The 19,429-nt window shown below is 35.4% G+C and overlaps 1 protein-coding gene across 6 annotated transcripts in view; it reads left to right on the plus strand.

Moving 5' to 3' along the window:
• TBC1D5 (TBC1 domain family member 5) overlaps window positions 1–19,429 on the plus strand; it is a 417,125-nt gene that overhangs the window by 90,678 nt on the left and 307,018 nt on the right. For 5 of the 6 annotated variants that reach the window (XM_014450492.2, XM_014450532.2, XM_023749459.1 and 2 more), the window contains one exon: window positions 4,744–4,945. The gene's annotated coding sequence lies outside the window, so the exon portion shown is untranslated. Of the gene's footprint in view, window positions 1–4,743; window positions 4,946–15,704; window positions 15,726–19,429 lie in introns of those variants that run through there. The other variant, XM_023749466.1, reaches the window with a different exon arrangement.

Raw genomic sequence — 19,429 nt, forward strand, 5'->3', positions numbered from 1 at the left:
GATAGAACCTGGTGGAAGAACCTAGAAACAGAACCTAGAGACAGAACATGGCATCAGATCCCGACCAGAACTTTGGCTGGAGATCCTGGCTAGAGGTCCTGGCTAGGCTGCTGATCAACTGAAGGCTGTCTCCGTGTCATTCCTTCTTCGCCGACTCCGTCCACACCTTTGGGGACCCCTGGACCTGCTGGGGTTGGACCCCAGCACCCTTCCAAGTTTAGGAATCAAGTCTCTAACATATGTCCTTAACAGTACTAAATTGAATGCTTCTGAGTGGCTGCCCTAATATCAATTGGGTGATCCCTGTGAAAGGGTCATTCGACCCCTAAAGGGGTTGCGACCCACAGGTTGAGAACCGCTGACTTAGATGAAATGGACAAATTCCTAGAAAGATACAACCTGCTGAAATCGACCCAGGAAGAAGTTGATCATCTAAACAGACCTATAACAAATAAAGAGAATAAATTAGTAACAACAATAACACTACCGACAAAGAAAAACCTAGACCCAAATGGCTCCACTGGTGAAGTCTCCCAAATGTTAAAAGAAATAACACAAATCCTTTGCAAACTCTTCCAAAAAGCAGAAGAGTAGAGAATACTTCCCAACTCATTCTGTGAGGACAATTTTGGCCTGATAACAAAAACCAGACAAGAGCATCATAACAAAACAAAACTATAGACCAATATCTATTAATGAATATATAGTTACAAAAATCTTAGATTTAAAAAACACTAACAAATCTAATCTGGCAGCACTTAAAAACAATTATCCACCATGACCCAGTGGGACCTATCTCAGGAGTTCAAGATTGGTTTAACATATGAAAACCAATCAATGTATTACATCATGTTAATAGAATAAAGGAAAATATCCACATGAAAAAAAAAAAAAGAAATAGAATACATAATAGTGATACATCAGAGACATTCCCTTTTCAAAAAAGAATAAGAGCCCTACCTGGTTTGGCTCAGTGGATAGAGTGTCAGCCTGCAGACTGAAGGGTCCCAGGTTCAATTCCACCCAAGGGCACATGCCTGGGTTTCGGGCTCGACCCCAGTAGGGGGTGTGCAGGAGGCAGCCAATCAATGATTCTCTCTCATCATTGATATTCCTATCGCTCTCTCCCTCTCCCTTCCTCTCTGAAATCAATAAAGATATATTTAAATAAATAAATAAATAAATAAATAAATAGAATAAGACAGATGCCCACTATCACTTTTTTCAAATATATTTTTATTTATTTTAGAGAGTGAGAAAGATAGAAACATTGAAGAGAGAGAAACATTGATGAGAGAGAAACATCATCGATCAGCTGCCTCCTACACACTCCCCACTGGCGAAAGAGCCCGCAACCCAGGCATGTGCCCTGACCAGGAATCAAACAAAGGACCCCACCCCACTATCACTTTTACTGGAGATACTAAAACTTTAAGACAGCACAATAAGGTAAAAATAAAAGGTAAAAATAAGTAAAAAAGGGAAGAAACAAAATATTAAATGACTGACTGAAGTACATAACTAGTGATTAATTCTAAAGTGAGGTAAGTACACATGGAGTTACAGTGGTGGCATTTTAAGCATTGTTACTTGGCACTATTTTAGTTATTGTAGCATTGGCTTTAATCAGTCTCTAATTTTACTTTTTCTATTAAATCTAAGTATAAGTAGTATTTTGAGTTTTGAATTCCCCAGTTCAGATTAAGAGCTGCCAGAAGTTGATTGTACTTGAGTGAGCTTTAGAATGAAAACTTTCCCCTTCCTCCCATGTGCAGAATATTTGAAGTTTACAGTTCCAAAAAGAAATAGTTGGTTACATATTTCTTGATGTTTACTATATGGAGAGTGTTCATTTATGTTAGTTGCCTGAAGCATTAAGATTTTGAAACACAAAACTTATGAAGTCAAAAAATCATAGTGGTTATAATGGGTTTCTCAGCTCTTATAAAAGTAAAAGAGAAATCAAGAAGATTAATATAAATAGTTGGAATTATGAATTATGTTTTTGTGGTGCGTTTTTGGTATTTGGACCTTAATTTACTGCATGCTTTGTTGGCATATTGAAATGTTCTTATGAAAACCCTTAAAATTTTAGTATTTTTTTGAAAATTGGTTTATTTCTTTGTTTACATTTAAAAATTAGTGCTTTCAATAAGGTTTGCTTTCCATCTATCCTGAATTCTTCCTAGGAGTACACAACTTCAAAAGTAAAGAGGCACAGTCAGCAGAAAAAAAGAGGTGGTCTGAGCATTTATGCATTAAATATGCATGTTAATTAAGAAAGAAATTAGAAAAATATGAAAACAGATGTTACATAAATTATTGCAGTCCCAGAGCAGCAGTAACTTATACACTGACAATAATTTTTATATATGCATATGTATGTCTATTTCTAGATTTCTCAGTATTTATACAATTCCATAGAGAATAACTAGAAAAAGAACTGGTATATCCTTTCAGTGAGATTGTGGTAAACATTCCTTCTGCATGTGGATTGCTGAGGAAGACTACTGTACAGATAGTGTTCGTGTCTCCTGATTCTCCTGTAGTCTTTTTCCTCCCTTGTGGTTTCTCTGATGGTATGTCAATGAGATCTTTTATTGGACATGTCCTATCAGAACAAGAAAGTAAATTACAATCCTAACAGTGTAAGAAATGTAAAATTGACCTGGGTATAAAGTGTGTATTTAGAAACAAAACAAATTACAACTACTCAGGACACTGATTGTAGTGTCAATTTTTCTTTTGGCTACTGTCACACTTTCTGAAGAAATAGCCATTGTTCTCTGAATAGTATTGACACGTTAGTATGACAGTATATATTGTGTTTCATAAGTACACATCAAATACACACATGTTGGAATATTTAAAAGATATTTAATGTCTTTCACTTTTAAAGAGTAATCCATAGAATAAAAATGGTCTGTATTTTGACAAGGGAAAGATGAGAAATAAAGTTGCTAAACCACATTATTTTAGTGGTTTAGCAACTTTATTTCAACCATCCAGAAAAACCAAGTAAATATGTTGCTGTCCAAGAAGCTGCTGACAATATTTAGATATTTTCCATACAACTATATATATATAAGGCTAATATGCTAAGTGTCAATTTGACCAGTAGCTATGACGTGCACTGACCATCAGCGGGAAGACACTCAACACAGGAGCTGCTAAGATGCAGTGACTTGGCAGTAGCAGTTCTGGGGTGATGCACCCCAAAACCAGAGAGGAGGGAGCCCGATTTCTTTGAGGCCTTGCGATTCCACTTTGGTCATGGGTTATGTTATTGCTGGGGCACTGTCGGCCCCAAATCTGGTTTACTGTACACTTGTGTTTGCGTTCCACACCCTGTACAACAGCAACTTTGCAGAGTGCCCTCTTGCACTCCGGGACCCCTGAGGGGATGTTGGAGAGCCAGTTTTGGCCCCATCCCTGCAGACCTGGCTGAGGGACCCCACTTGCTGGAGGGACCCCACCTGCTGGAGGGACCCCACTCATTCTACAGATGCCCTTCGAGCCACTGTGCCACCCCAGGTGCAGCCGACCAGGAAGGGGCTGCAGGAGGTTGGCTCTAGGGCGTGTCCAGCCCATTTTGCTCAGTCTCACCCCGCCGGCAACCTTCTAATTAATTTCCTTTCAATGTGCACGAATCCGTGTACTGGGTCACTAGTATACAATTGAGAAACATGCTGTTTATAACTTTTTCAGATGAGATTGAAAGTTAAAAGGAGAAAATGCTGCATTAGAATGTGATAAAACATTCTTAACAATCAAAACATGAATTACATTGAATACAAGAGCATAAAACATTGTTTGGAAATCTGTTTAGAGATCAATCCTACATATATTTGTATTCTTCAGAAATCCTGTTTTGTTATTTGGTTTTAGTAGTATATGATGCTAAAATGAGTTAAGGAATTAATTTTTCTGAATCTTAGTAGTTTTCAGTTCTGTTATCCTAATATTTTTCAGTTTTATGTTACTGATTTATGTTTTACATTATATTGCCTAATTATTGTTATCCTTTTGTATATGTGCTAAGCTACTGATAAGCTCTAAAAGGTTTTTGGGAGTAAACTAAACTAATATAGGATGAAATCTAGAGGAGAGTGATAATATGTTTAGTAAATTATTATTAAGAAGTTCTTGACTTATATTGGATACCTTTTTAAGAAATTCAGTTGTCATTCTTACAGATTTTATATAGAGAGATATTTGTGTCAGATATGTTTTGTGAAAGTATATTATTAAAAGTGATAAGATATTTCGGCAAAAAGACTATTGTCTGTATTTTAATTTTATATCTTATTAATGCTTTGGAATCCACTTTCAATGGAATTTTTTCCATATTTGTTTTCAAATGTCAAATTTTCATTATTTTATGTGATTTTATTGCTTGATATTATTTTATTATGTATTAGTAGAGTAGTGTATTTGTTAGTTGAACATTTTTATGTCATTGCAATGAAATGAAGTTGTATGATTTGTTTTATAGTGAAGTATTTTGGATTTTTTTAATATTATAATACCTTTTATTTTAGGTATTATAAAACGATTCCCTTCCTTCCAGGAGTTAAAATAGAAAATGGAAAGAGTGATTAGTGACTAGACTAACATCTGTCCCCTAAAAACCAAAAATATTATGACACATTTTTTTCAGCCTGCCTTTTGCATTTTTGCTCTGGTTTAAGGTTCCTTCTGGAATAGGAATATTTGAAGCTATTTTATTTGTTTATTTTCTAGGTATTTGCCGATTTTCCAGCAGCTTAGTTGAAGAACTCTGCGGATCTTTATTTCCTGATTCTTCTTTACTTCCAATTTCCAACTAAGACTTGTATTCAGAGAACTTTGTTATACTGAGCCTGAGGAATTCTTTGACACATAACAAGAGCATGCATTTTCAAGTGTCAGTTAGGTTTGTGGATCAGTAAAGATCTTCTAAAAGGTAAGCATATATTTATTCAAAGTTTACCTTTAAAAATTTAATATTATTAAGACCTGCCTTACTTTGTTCAGGCTTTATAACAAAAATACCATAGACTGGGTGACCTGTAAACAACAGAAATTTATTTTTCACTGTTCTCAAGGCTGCGAAGTCCAAGATCAAGGTACCGTCAGATTCTGTGTCTGGTGAGAAGATGGTTGTCTTCTCACTGTGTCCTCACATGGTAGAAGGAAAGAGAGAGCTCTCTGGGGTCTCTTCTTACAAGGGCATTAAAATCATTCATGAGGGCTGCACCCTCATGACTTAATTACCTCCCAAAGGCATTACTCCTAACACATTGTTTTGGGAAGGCAGATTTCAACATCTGAGTTTTAGGGTGCATAAACTTTCATTTCAACAATACCCTTGGTATAATGATGTGTTCGTAGATTCCTGTACAAAAAATATGTGTACGTATGTATTTGTGGGTGTGCATACGTGTGTGTTGATACACTTCTACTGGTTTTTGATTGTAGGCTCCTTTAAGGAATAATGTTGCCCTCTAACATAGTTACATAGAGATACCTGACCTGTTTCTCTCCACCTCGTATCTGTTCACCAGCTTCCAGTCTTTTCCTTTTCCTCCTTGTTTTCTTTCTCATTTATCTGAGCCTTCAAGGGGGCGTTAAAGTGTATTTCAATCAGCAGACTTAGCACTTTCTTTAGGGAATGCTTTTTGTATCCATCTCTTTCCTTTTTCTTTCTTCCCTCCCTCCTACATTCATTAATTTGTTAGAGAAGCAAGATTAGAATGATTGAACTTAGAGTTGAAGGTATCTTAGGTAGCACTTAGTCCCCCCCATTTTTTTTTTTTACCACAATTCATAGTAAGAAATAAAATTTACATTTTAAGCCATTTCCCACAGGTACAAATGTACAAATGAAACGGAAACAAAAGTTCAGAGTTTTTAGCCTGACTACCAGGCTGTGCTCTTTTCTATTATATTTTTGTATGTTTTATTTAATACATGCTGGTGCTTATAACTAAATTTATTTCCCTATCCAATAACAGATCACTTCTATAATTTTAAATACCATGCCTTAGATCATTTGTATATTTGTTCATGACTGACGTGTTAAAAAGGTAAATGGAATCAGGCAATTTGATGTCTGTCTCTGTCAGGTTGCTTTTATCCTGTCTCCTCTGTGCGTCTCATCTTTCTCCATTCAGTACAAGCTATCAAATGATTTCGTGAAAGAACTGGGTAACTGTTGGGAAACTCCAAGGTTCTTCTATAGTAAGAATAGATACAAATATTACTCAAAATTTGAACTGGGGATAATCTTTGATAGAATCATCCTTATACAAGGCGTGTATTTCTTTATTCTCTTCCTGTTTGCTCCATCTATATAAATTATATATGCTGATGTCCTTAAGTCATTCTTTTTTTAAATATATATTTTATTGATTTATTTACAGGGAGGAAGGGAGAGGGATAGAGAGTTAGAAACATTGATGTGACAGAAACATTGATCAGCTGCCTCCTGCACGCCCCCTACTGGGTATGTGCCTGCAACCAAGGTACATGCCCTTGACCGGAATTGAACCTGGGACCCTTCAGTCCGCAGGCCGACGCTCTATCCACTGAGCCAAACCGGTCAGGGCAGTCATTCTTGGTTTAAAACATTTTTATCTTTTTCATATCAGCTTAGAATAACCCAGATATTTTCCCAAAGTGGTCTCTTCTAGTACCCATTCCCATTTTATGTAGCTTTTTTTATCCTTTTAAAATATTACAAGCATTTTTCTGATTATAAAAGTAATATGTTGTCTTAGGAAGTTTGGTGTATATAGGAAAGTAAAAAGAAGATAAAAATTATTCCTAATCCAACCGTAGCAAAAGCATTTCTGAGAGGGAAGTTCATAGTGATAAACTCCTACATTTTTTTTTTAAAAAGAGCTCAAATAAACAATCGAATTTTACACCTCAAGAAACTAGAAATAAAAAGAACAAACTAAGCACAAGGTTTATAGAAGAAAGGAAATAAAGAGCAAGAAATAAATGAAATAGAGACTAGAATGACAAGAAAAATTATCAATGAAACTAAGCTGTTTATTTTAAAAAGGTAAACAAAATAGACAGACCTTTAGCTAGGTGTACTAAGAAAAAAGACAGGACTCAAAATTAGGAATGAAAGAGGAGATATTGGAACTAATGCCACAGAAATACAAAGAATTATAAGCGAATACTATGAACAATTGTATACCAACAAATTGGACAACTTAGAAAAAAATGGATAAATTTCTAGAAACACACAACTTACTAAGACTGAATCATGAAGAAATAGATAATCTGAACAGATCAATTGCTATGAGGACATTGACTCAATAATTAAAAATCGCCCAGCAGCCCAGCAGGCATAGCTCAGTGGTTGAATGTGGCCTTTTGAACCAGGAGGTCACAGTTTGATTCCTAGTCAGGTCACATACCTGGGTTGCAGGCTCAATCCCCAGTGTGGGGTATGCAGGAGGCAGCTGAACAGTGGTTCTCTCTCATAGTTGATGTTTCTGTCTCTCCCTCTCCCTTTCTCACTGATATCAATAAAATATATTTAAAAACAAAAACAAACAGCCCTAGCTGGTTTCGCTCAGTGGATAGAGCGTCAGCCTGCGGAATGAAGGGTCCAAGGTTCTATTCCTGTCAAGGGCACATGCCTAGGTTGCAGGCTCGATCCCCAGTAGGGGGCGTGCAGGAAGCGGCCTATCAATGATTCTCTCTCATCATTGATGTTTCTATCTCTCTCTCCCTCTCCCTTCCTCTCTGAAATCAATAAAAATATATTTTAAAATAAAAAAACCCAAACAAACAAAAAACCTCCCAACAAAGAAAGGTACAGTACCACATGGCTTCATTGGTGAATTCTATCAAATATTTAAAGTAGAATTAATGCCAATTCTTCTCAAACTTGTCCAAAATATAGCAGCTAATAGGATGTCTGTCCCAGAACCTTCAATTCCATCCTAATAGTTTTTTTCAAGGCAAACTATTATCTCTGTGCAGTTTTATGCTAGTGGTATAATTTGAGTAACACAGAAGGATGTTTCATTGATTTGAAATACATATATATATATATATATATATATATATATATATATATATGTATATATATAATATTTTTATTGATTTCAGAGAGGAAGGGAGAGGGAGAGATACATAGAAACATCAATGATGAGAGTCATTGATTGCTGCCTCCTGCACACCCCTCCTGGGGATTGAGCCCGCAACCCAGGCATATGCGCTTAACAGAATCGAACCCAGGACCCTTCAGTAGGCAGGCTGACGCTCTATCCACTGAGCCAAACCGGCCAGGGCTGAATTGAAATATTTTAATTGGAGAAGATATTTGGGAATGTAGGGAGAAGTTCTTGAAAGGATAATTGTCTTTCTATTGACATGTCATCAGCTTCAAGAGTAGATGCAATGTGAATGCATCTAATATTATTAACAAATATGTATTAACTATTCACTCTGTGGTAGATACTCAGTTAATCTTAAATAAATGTCACTTTAAAATGTTTTCTTTTAAAAAATGGTTCATGTCAGGAAAATCAATTTTTGGGGAAGTTTATTTGTGAAATGTTTTAGGTTTTTAATATACACGAACTAGACATAACTCATTTTTTTGATAATGAAGTAACAGCGAACTTAAAATAAAAGTGAAATGTGGGAAATACAGAATATGTTTCACTTTCTCTTTCTGTTATTCACTTTTAAAAAGACAATGAACAGTGAAATTGACCTCCTGTTCCTGTAGTTCTGCTAGTCTTTTGTGGTACCTAGTATACCTGAAAGAAGCATCATGAATTGGAAGGAAAAAGTTATATGAACATATAATCAGACAAATAGAAAATGGAACCTTTATAATTGAGAACTGACTGTTTTTATTTTACATAGAAATTTGAATTTTTATTTTAGATTATTCCCATTTAGGAATACTTACTTTATAGTTTATGAACAGCTGACTCATTTAAAGGGGATTTAAAAAATTTTAATTTGTAATGATTTAACCATTATGATATTAATGTTTTATTGACACAGAATGAGGTTTCAGTTATTAAAAATATGTACTCAGAGTTTTATAGAGTGAAGAATAATTTTGCCTCAACTTACAAGTTACTTAATTTCTTCAGAATGTAGTGAATATTGGCTGAAGATATTTTGAAAGCCTTAATTACTTGGAATATATTTGAAACCTCTCTTCTTATGTACTTCTGTGCAAAATGTTACATATTTTTGGATCATATATAGTACAGGCTTAAAGTTTTGAGTTTTCCATTTTCAGTCTTATAAAGGCTTATAAATATATATGGTGGTACTATTGGAGCTAAATAGTTTTATACATATAATTGTCATTCAGCTATAGCTGTCTGGAATAAAATGTCTTGGAATAAGTAGTCATTTTCCATGTGAAATAACCATTTGAAAATTGTTTTTCATCTGACAGCATGTATTTTAATTTTTATAAATAGCACAGAGGAATTGAAGTATTTATGTAGATAAGGATGGTTATCAGCTCAAGTTCAGTAGTATGTTTTTTGACTTTATTAGGCTGTAGATATTTTATAATTTTTAAAAGATATATTTATTATTTTATGAAATACACATGCTTTCATTATACTTTGTGTTGATCTAATTTCCTATTGAAGTCACCGATTAAAAGGAAATTGTGTACCAGTGGGGTTCTAAACCTTGACATTATTTTAATCTGATAACAAATGGGTTTAAGTTCATGTTCTTTCAGTTGTTGGCAACAAATCTAAACCTGTATTTTTTGGATTTATGAGGATAAGTCCTGCTTTGGCAATCTTATAGATCCTCAAGAGAATAGTTAAACAGTGATTAATCATTGTTTCTTCACTGAGTGTGCAGAAAAGAATGGAAAAGCTGCATTTCACACTTCTGAAGCAATTAATCCCCATGATCTTAGCCAGGTTTGTCTTGTAGATAAGTCGGGATACAAAACGGTACCTAATTTATCAATGTATGCATGCCATAAAGTATAAAACACACAATTTATTTCATATCATTTATAGTCAAATGTAAAAAAAGAGTGACTTTGCCATATCCAAGAGTGTTTCCTACATTACCTTCATATAAACTAAGTACCAGAGATTACAATGGGATTCCTGTTTATTGTGCACATCTGGTGCAGTCACTATGCATTTTCTCATTCACTTGCTGGCATTTTTAGTGATTGTGGCATAAATCACCTTGCTAATCAGAAACATAAGTGACGGGAAGTCATCTCCTTTTTTTGAACAATGGGAAAAAACATATGGCTTCTTAGACAGGACTTGGCTGTTATAGTATTTATGTGGTATTATATTCTGTATTTAGAATTTCATATTAATTGCAGTGATTTGATTGAAGGCATTGAACACCCAGGATTTGTGGTCAACATATTCGTTTTGTAGCATTTTCATAACAAATAAACAAAAAAGGTAAAATTACATGCCTTGTAATAAAATTTTTAAAAATAAAAACTACTTTGGGAAGAGGTTTTATATTAAGATGAATTGAAGAAAATATATAATTTTAAACTGTGTGGATGTTTCTATAGATGCATAAATATAGTAATTACAAGTTACAGGGTTTTAAATTATATCTATTTCAAAACATTGCATGGGTAGAGTAAAAATTACTGTCTTTTAGATGCTAAAATTGAATTGACAGTAGTTTGCTTTTCTATACGTAGTGTTATTTGAACATGAGTTGCATTTTTTGATGAATTTTTATTAGTTGGAATCACTTCTGCATATACTACAACTGAAAGTAAAAGATGAAGTAATGTTTCGTAAAACATAATATATCAGTGCAAACTTTAAAGACTACTTCCAGTGAATTTGTTGCTGTTTGTTATAGAATGTTTGCTGTAGGTTTGAAGGTCTTTTTCTTCGTCCTCAATAGTCACTTAATTCTCAAAAGATGGTAAACATAATGGCCTTTCATCCTTATTTGACTTTATAATACTTACCTTCCTATACCTTATCATTTTCCATTTTCTTACTATTGGGTGGTAAGAAAATATTTATTTTGAATGTTTAAATTTCAAATGGAAATTTATTTGTTCAGAGAACTTTATGTCTTTTACAGCTTGTTTTCTATATTACATGTGACTATAAATTAGGTGAATTTTTAAACAAATATATCAGAGTCTGTTTATTCAAATGTGTGTTATTCCCTTTGAAGTCGTCCCCTTGGGAAGATGTATACATAAGCCATTAATCAAAGTATTTTAGGAATGCCTCTTTTTTATTTTTCTTCAGTGGAATTGATATATAGCTGCCCAAAATGGGTACTTTGAAGGGAGATAAGATTCATTATGTGTATATATGTACTGGTATTTTTATTTTAAAAAAATCAATCATAATAGCTTGTATTGCAGCCTGTATATATCTTGTAGATAATTGGACACTCTGAATAGAAATAGAGATTTGAAAAATTGCTTGAATTTTAAATAAATGGTCATATTTATCCATTTTGTTTTATAAATCTTTTATAATATTGTCTCACGGATCATTTGCAGTAGGAGTCCACAAATTGAATAAATGCAGCATAAGGAGGAGGTGTTTTATATATTTTCTTCTGTTGTTGCTGCTTGTTTAAAAATGCCACTATCCAGATTCTCGAAGGTATAGTGTGCTATTTTTAAAAATATATTTATAACTGAATTGAGATTTTTCTTCTAAATTAAAATATTTTAGAAAATTACCTAAAGTTTACTTAAAATTACCTAAAGTACTTAAAATTACCTAAAGTTTGCACCATACTGCCTCAGTACTTGTTCATTTTTATTTCCTTCATGCTTTTAAAGCCTTTTTGCCCCTCCCCTTAGTTTTTGTTTTTTTAAAGTATTTAAAAAACATGGGATGTATATGTTGTAAAGATCAATTTTAAAGTCATCCACTTTTAAATAGATATATTTATACTAGAGGCCCGGTGTATGAAATTTGTGCACGGATAGGGTCCCTAGGCCTGGCTGGCAATAAGGGCCGGCTGGGGCCTTCATTCTGCCAGCTGCTGGCCGGGGCCTTCCTTCATTCCGCACTGCCCCCTGGTGGTCAGCGCATATCATAGTGAGTGGTCAAACTCCTGGTCGGTCGAACTCCTGAGGGGACAATTTGCATATTAGCCTTGTATTATATAAGAGTTACCTTTTTTCCACCAAAATATGAAAATTATAGGAGGATAGGTTGTTAAAATCCAAGAAATACATAATTTATGAGATGGGTAAAAGTATCAAAATAAATGAAGAAAAATAGAGTTCTGTTTTTAGTGATTGAACACTTTGTTAATAATGGATTTTTAAAAAAGATTTTCTAATTATTTTTTAGAGTGAGAGGAAAGGAGAGGGAGAGAGAGAAACGATGTAAGACATAGATCGGCTACCTTCTACATGCTCCTTACCAGGGACTAAGCTGCAACCTGGGCATGTGCCTTGACCTGGAATTGAACCTTTTGGTGCATGGGACAAGCCCAACCAATGACCCACACTGGCTACGGCAATAATGGATTTTTGAGGAAAAATTTCTTTCATAAAGTGCTTGATCTGAAAAATACATTAACCTAAAGTATTTGTTGATTTATCATGTTTATAAAGCCAGGAATTTAATTTTTAAATGTATGTCAATTTTTGAATGGAATTGAACTACCAGTAATGTTGATGTTCATTGCACACTTATTTAAAAAAATTTTTTCCCCGAGAATTTGCATTGTTTTTTGTTTGTTTTATTTGTTGTTATTAATCCTCACCCGAGGATATTTTTCCATTGATTTTTTAATTTTTTAGACCTGGGATTGAACCTGCATCCCAGGTCTGTGCCCTTGACTGGAATCAAACCCATGACTCTTTGGTGCAAGGGCCAATGCTCTAACCACTTAGCAACACTGGACAGATCTGCATTTCGCCCCCACCTACCACCACCATAGTTCATTCTTATTTGCAATCATACTTTTTTGGTATATATTACCTTGTAAAATAGATTTTTGAATTGAGTACAAAACTTGCAAGAAGAGTTATTGTTCTTACCTTATGTTCTCATGGCATAAAGAATAAATTCTTTCACCATAGGGATAAATTTAAGCCAGGGCAATTATTGCTTGCTGTCCTTCTCTCCGGCCATCTCTTTTTTCTGTTGGAATTTGTCTGGAAATGTCTTTTGGAATGCTTTCCTCTGCCTGCAAGTACTGTGGGCTGAGTAGTGTGACACTCTTGGCCTAATCACACTGAAATTTTTTTCTAAAAGTTCATTTGTGAAATATTTCCCAAAAGGGAGACATTTTTTGTGTGTGTGTATGAATGGGAAAGCTGCTTTGAGTGGCATATGTAATTCAGAAATTTTAATATAATGTTTTTAATGGAATACATTAAGTATGAGAAACATGGAGTAAGAAATGGTTTCCATGTTTAAATAGTTTTTGTTTGTTTGTTTTAGTGTTTAAGACTCTTTTCTGGGTCACATGTTTCCAGTGTGAACTTCACTTGTGTTAACTGCAGGGGTTCAGTCATATCTGAGTATAGTGACCAGCAGGATGGCTGCCGGTAGTCTTTGATGCATAGGGAAAAAAAGGATTTTTTTTTTAAGAAAACGAAACAATAAAGAGCCAGACAATAGTCTCCTTTTGTTAGAGAAGCAGCATTTTAAACTTAACCTTGAGGTCTGTTTTGTTTTCTGGTGTAGATCTCTTAGGCCTTGTGAGTTAGGAGGATAGGTTGCTTGTAAGAAAAAAAATTAGAACAGGAAAATGAGGATACATTCTGAAAGATGTTTGAGGACAAGCAGCATTGCCCCTTTATTCTCTGAGGGACCAGTAGAAAGGCATTTTTTTTTCCTTCTTCGCCACAATTCACTGAGTGACTGGCATTTTGCAGACTGCACTGTGCTGGCAGTGTTAGAAAGGCATGGGCACCATGTGTGACAGCAGTGCTGCTGGACCAAGCAGCAATTAGAGCAGGGGGGAAGCAGGGCTCAGTGAAAGGTGGGAGAGGGGGTGCTGAAGAAGCTGCAGGGGTGCCCTGTCAGTGACAGTAGTGACCAGTAATCAGCAGTACAGAGCAAAGGTGATACCAGGATTGGGAAAACAGATGAGGCCCACTCAGCTTTAATTAGGAGGAAGTGGAATAAGCAGACCTCAGACACCACACAGAAGGGTAAAATCATAGATGTGCCATGGTGGGTGACTGTTAGCTGACTGGTCTTGCTCATGAGCACATGTGAGTATTTTAGGATAACTCTCAGAAATGTTCTGTGGGACAGTTTATAGGCCTTGCCTCCTGCATTGTGGGTTGTATTAGAGTTCTGCAGAGAAACATAACCACTAGGGGATAATATATATGTAAATATATATATACTGAGTGGCCAGATTATTATGACCACCTGACATTTGTAGGCAAATTAGCCGTACACTGCATCATATGGGATATGGAAGCCGAAGGCCTGTTCAAACACCTTTGCTGTCTGCAGTTACCAAGATAAAACGTCTCCAATTCGCACAGGAACACAAGGATTGGACAGTCGAGCATTGGAAAAAAAGTCATGTGGTCCGATGAATCACGTTTCCCGTTGCATCATGCAGATGGCAGAGTGAGAATTTGGCGGAAACAGCATGAAAGCATGCACCCCACATGCATGAGTACAACCCTTCAAGCTGGTGGGGGCAGTGTTATGGTTTGGGGCATGTTTTCCTGGCCTGATTAGGGCCCTTTAATTCGTGTGGAACAACGTCTGAATAGCACAACATACCTAAGTATCGTTGCTGATCAAGTCCATCCTATCATGTTGATGGTGTATCCCAACGGAGATGGCTTCTTCCAACAAGAGAATGCGCCATGCCACGGTGCTCGTATTGTGCAGGAGTGGTTTCAAGAACATGAGGGAGACTTTACCTTGCTTAGGTGGCCCTCACAATCACCAGATCTCAATCCAATTGAGCATTTGTGGGACGAAGTTAGAAGAGCCATCAGGCAGCTGGTTCCACACCCATCAAATCTCACAGAACTGGACAGTGCTATTCATCAGGCATGGTGTCAGATTCCTCGCATCAACTTTCAACATCTCGTGGAGTCAATGCCAAGAAGAATCACCGCAGTATTGAAGGCAAAAAGTGGCCCAACGAAGTACTGATGGGTGGTCATAATAATCTGGCCACTCATGTATTATGTATTTTATATTTTATGTATATACTGTGTCCACCAAAATTGTATACACACTTTAACAGTTGGTAGCTCAATTTTGAAAATGAAATCTATTTTAATAAATACTGCCTTTATAATTATTCAGAGTATGTGTATACCTTTTTTTGGAATACACACACATACACACATATGTATAAAATAGAACTTGGTTCATGTGGTTATGGAGGCTAAGTCCCATGATATGCCATTTGCAAGCGAAGAACCAAGAAAGCCTGTGTTGTAATTCCTTTTGAGTATGAAGGCCTGAGAATTGAGATGATGGGGTTGGGTGTGGGGAGTCTGAGTCCAAATATCTCAGCTCAAACTGAAAGAGCCAATTTACCCTTCCTCCAACTTTTTGTACTGTGCAGGTCCTCAATGTATTGGATGCTGACCACATTGGTTGAAGGCATCTTTTTACTCAGTCGATTCCAGTGCTAATCTCTTTTGGAGACACCCTCATAGACATACCCAGAAATGTTTTACCAGCTATCTTGGCATCCCTTAGCCCAGTCAACTTGGCATATAAAATTAGTCATCACGGGGGGAAGATGAGAACCAGCAAGTATGATTTACATTTATTTTGTAAAATAATATTATAAATTTCTTGAAGTATTAAATGTCTTTCTTTTCCTCCTCCTCCCCCCCCTTTTTTTTAACTTCTTTGTCACATAATGTTTTGCTTAGTTACCTACTATGGCAAACAGTATTTTAGGTGTTGGATCAGCAAAGTTAAAATAAAATTCTTTCCTTTAGGAGCTTGATGTCTATAAGAGAAAGAATGGCAGATAAAAACAATAACATCTAGTGTGATGAATGATAATGATAGAGTCATGCATGGGAGTTAGTAGACCCCAGAAACTGATACTTAAACCAGCTTGGGGTTGGGATTGAGGAATGGTTCTAAGGAGACTTCCAGAGAAGGTGCAGGCTGAGCTGCATGTGAGGAATGTTGAAGAAAGACACCCTAGGCAGAGGAAAACATTGCAGAAATGACTGCAAACCTAAAGTGTATTTGAGGAACTGCAAGTGGTTTGGTTTTGCATGTTGGCTAATATTGAGACCTGAGATATGCAATTTAAATTTTTGAAGAGTCTTGTATATAATACTAAGAGTTCGGACATTTTTCTTGAAGGAAAACTAAAAGAGGAAGGAGAACCAATGTGGAAAGAAGAGCCTCAGATTATAGTGCTAGACATTGAGACCTGGTGAAGGGATTTACGCTAAGAAGTAGTGTGATCAGATTTGGATTTAGAAAGAGCACTTATGCGACATTTGATCATGTAAGTGAATTGGAGGGAGATCTCAAGAGCCAGGATACCAGTTTAGGAGACTATTACATGAGATAAGGGGATAAATTGAGACACTAAATTAAGTCAGTCAGGAGTAAGAGAGAAGAAGAGACTAATTGAGAAAGTAGAATTGACTGGGTTCTTCAGTTGATTGGACGTGAGAGAGGCAAGAAGAAAATACAGGTATCGGGTTGGGCAGATGATTCATTGGTGGTGTTATTCCTTAAATAGAGATTACTACAGGGACAGTTTGAAGGTAATAGAATAACTTCTGTTTAAGCATCTTATTGATTAAAAATATTTAGGAGATGGTTGAATATATGGATCTCAGGCCTAGGAGATCAGTTGTAGTAAGAGATGTACGCTTGGCATGGATTTTTTAAACAATTATTTGCTGAGCATTTTCCAAGCATTGTGTTAGGCATCGGAAGGTAAGGAAGAGGGAGCTATGTGTAAGTAGGTCTGACATCTGTGTAAGAGAGGATGAAGAAAGATGGAGGAGGAAGAGTCTCAGATAGCAATACAGCTTTGAGAAAGTCTCAGCCGTATCAATGATGAGGGGATGGTGTTGGGGGGCCAGGCAGATTTTGCCCATTAGAGATGCCCTCTGTTGGGCAGGAATGGTCTTCCTCTAGCATCCCTCTGTGAGTGGGGCAAGTGTGGCCTTGATGTGAACACTGCTGTGGATCCTGAAGGTGTGACAGCTGGAAATGGTTGGTAAACTGCACTCCTCACAGCAATGGTACACTCCTTGGCTGCTTCAGTGGATGTGGGTGCTTCACTTGGGTAAAAGGTGGAAGGAATTCCTGTTGGTCCATTATTTCCTCTGCTTCCAGTAATTTCAATATAAAGTCAGAGAAGGTGACAGGTTGGGCAAGTGTTGGAAGGTTTCAGGAAAGAGCAAGAAAAGAGAATGTATTGGTAAAACGTTAGTTGAAATAGTAGCTCATCTACTCTAGGGTTGACAGAGAAGGAAGTGGAACTAGAAGGGGGTGCTAAGGGGTTGAAATGAAATGAAGTCAAAGAACTAAATGTTGCAGTGAGTTTGAAAGCACTTGTACTGAGGGTGTAAGTGACCTTTGAAGAGAGACAGTATGATAACTTGGTATATTAGTTTAATATTAATAGCGAAACTCTGGGAAATACTGGTATGTTGAAATCCCTTCATATAAATTGAGAATAAAACTTTACTAGCAGAACATGTCAATTATATGTATGCAGTATGTAGTAAATACTAGTATACGCACCATAGAATTACAACTGTAAATACTATGTAAAAGTATAAAGATAACCTAATTACTTAGTTTTAGTAGTGTTACTTTTCTGGAAAGTAAAGTTTCAGAGTCACCTTTCTACCAAGTTTCTCAAATCTATTCAATTGTCAGGCAATGCAATTTTCCCCCCAAGAACTTTTTTCTTTTTAATGGATTATTTTTCAATTTTTCTAATAGTCTAAGAAAACATTTCAGAGCTTTCTTTTTCCTCAAAAGAGAAATACATGAATTCCCCTCTCATGAAGGGTTTGTTTGTGTCTTTATACCTGATAGAAAAATTAAAAAGTGAAAAAACATTCAAAGCATGTTAGCTAAACATTTCTTGAACTGAAAGTAATAAAGGTAAGATAACATTTTTAAATACAAACAAATAACCTTTCTTTAGCTCTCCTTTTGCAGAAGAGGATTAGAAGTTGCATTAAATAATTTAGGTAATTAAAATAATATAAGGTAGGTTGGTAGAAGGGTGGACAAATGGATAGACATTATAGTAAAGCAAGATTTCAAAAATATAAGTCAAGATTCTAGGTGGGTGTTCACTGTAAAATTCTTTCAACTTTTCTGCATACTGAAAAATATTTATAATAAAATGTTGAAAAAGTAATATAGCTTTTGCAACTTTGAAATGCATAAAAATGATGGTCTGATGGATAGGTAAGTGATAAAGCAAGTACAGTATAGTAAAATGTCAGTGATAGTTGGTGTATGAATGTTCACTGTAACATTCTTGCAACTTTATGTATGTTTGAATATTTTAGAATAAAATGTTAGAGAAAATAGTGTCATAAACAATGTTTGGCATTAGAGATCTGAGTTCTAGTTGTGTTACCTTAGACAAGATAACTAATCTCTGAGCTACAGTTTCCTTTTCTATAAAATAGGCATAATATGTAGTTTGTAGATGGTTTAGAGAATCAGAAAAAAATATGTGTAAAGCAACTGGCAAAGGTAGACATTTGAAAATGCCTCTGATAAACTGAAACAATAAACTTCAAACTTAGGGATCATATCTTAGTTTTTGCTTAATATATTTAGAAGTTTTGGGTATATAGCCAGTTATTTATTTGGATGGAACTAGGGATGAGGTGAGGTCAAGGTGTAAGTTTTTGTTATCAAGATTGCTTTATTTCACACAAATGACCTTTATCCCTCATATTCAGAGTCTGTATTTTTTTCTGGCTCAATCTCTTAATCAGAGCTTGAGCCCTAATGATAGGAAGTTGGGACACCCTTAACACGGGATGAAATCTCTGATTTTGTGGTACCTATCAAGAAAAACTTGATGGCCTTTAAAAATACTTTCATTTTGTAAAGTACATAAGTTCTCCAAAGTAGAGTTACTATACTCCTGTCTTAATTATTAGTTCCATCTGAATATGTGTATACCATACGTCAGTCTGAGGTCTTTGAGATATATTAATTTTTAAAGCATATATAGTAAATGTAATACATGTTTACTGCTGAATACATATAGTTATATTTATTAATTCTATGTATAAACATAAATATTTACTGTTCAATATTTAGTAGTACCTTCCCTATCGATTACTACTTTTCTTCTTATGGAAGTCAATTCTTTTTATGTTTCTTTTTAAGAATAAATAGAATTCTGGTTTGTTTGAAATTTGCCTCAAGTGCATTTGTAAAGTACAATCCTCTTGTTTTTTTATTTGTTCTGTTTCATATGCAGGGTGGATAAAAAT

This window comes from Myotis lucifugus, unplaced genomic scaffold, assembly GCF_000147115.1.
Source record: "Myotis lucifugus unplaced genomic scaffold, Myoluc2.0 scaffold_8, whole genome shotgun sequence".
NCBI classification, from domain to species: domain Eukaryota; kingdom Metazoa; phylum Chordata; class Mammalia; order Chiroptera; family Vespertilionidae; genus Myotis; species Myotis lucifugus.